Source organism: Pseudorasbora parva, chromosome 1 (genome assembly GCF_024679245.1).
Source record: "Pseudorasbora parva isolate DD20220531a chromosome 1, ASM2467924v1, whole genome shotgun sequence".
NCBI lineage: Eukaryota > Metazoa > Chordata > Actinopteri > Cypriniformes > Gobionidae > Pseudorasbora > Pseudorasbora parva.
The window spans coordinates 64,469,749-64,471,052 of NC_090172.1; positions in this window are offsets into that span (position 1 = coordinate 64,469,749).

The following is a 1,304-nucleotide window of genomic DNA, read 5'->3' on the forward strand; positions in this document are numbered from 1 at the left end:
ACAGCAGAAGACCCCACCGGGTACCACTCATCTCCACTACAAATAGGAAAAAGAGGCTACAATTTGCACAAGCTCACCAAAATTGGACAGTTGAAGACTGGACAAATGTTGCCTGGTCTGATGAGTCTCGATTTCTGTTGAGACATTCAGATGGTAGAGTCAGACTTTGGCGTAAACAGAATGAGAACATGGATCCATCATGCCTTGTTACCACTGTGCAGGCTGGTGGTGGTGGTGTAATGGTGTGGGGGATGTTTTCTTGGCACACTTTAGGCCCCTTAGTGCCAATTGGGCATCGTTTAAATGCCACGGCCTACCTGAGCATTGTTTCTGACCATGTCCACCCCTTTATGACCACCATGTACCCATCCTCTGATGGCTACTTACAGCAGGATAATGCACCATGTCACAAAGCTTGAATCATTTCAAATTGGTTTCTTGAACATGACAATGAGTTGACTGTACTAAAATGGCCCCCACAGTCACCAGATCTCAACCCAATAGAGCATCTTTGGGATGTGGTGGAACGGGAGCTTTGTGCCCTGGATGTGCATCCCACAAATCTCCATCAACTGCAAGATCACATTGTAACATTGGTCGTGCAGCATTGCTTCAATGATTTCTTGCTATCTGGGATCACTGTATGGACAATAACCAGAAAATAACCATAATTGCCAACACTATCTCCATTATTATATCATATATCATAAAATGATTATATACTTTCTTGATCAGTCCATGTTGTTGCTTATAGACTTTATTTTGCAGACATTGTAGATTAACTGATACTGTTCATATGCAAAATAAAGAAAAAGAGAAGTGGAAAAATACACAAAAAAGGAGGAAGTAAAATATGAAAATTAATTTATAAGGTAATAAACAAATGATGTGATGCGCTGAATGAGGGATTAGAGCAGATATAATAATCACGTAGTTTAAAGCTGCAGACAGAAACATCAGACTCAGGACAGAAACACACAACCTCTAAAGTAAGAACAACTCACATGTTCATTCTTCACACACAATTAGACTTTGAGATGTTCATATTGTCTGAATGATTATGTGTTTCATTAATGCTGCTGTTAAGAAACTGAAACTGTCATATTTTACTCCTAAATGAATCAGTGAATGTTTGATTTCTGAGTTTTTCAATGTGTTTCTTCCTCAGAAATGGAGCAAACTCTATATTTGGTTCTTCTTCTCATTGGTGAGTGTGTTTGTAGTTTTATTTCTGGTTTATAGTTTCATCAGGTTTGACCCTGTTATGAAAAGCATTAAATCAAACCCTCTCTTTCACAGCTCTC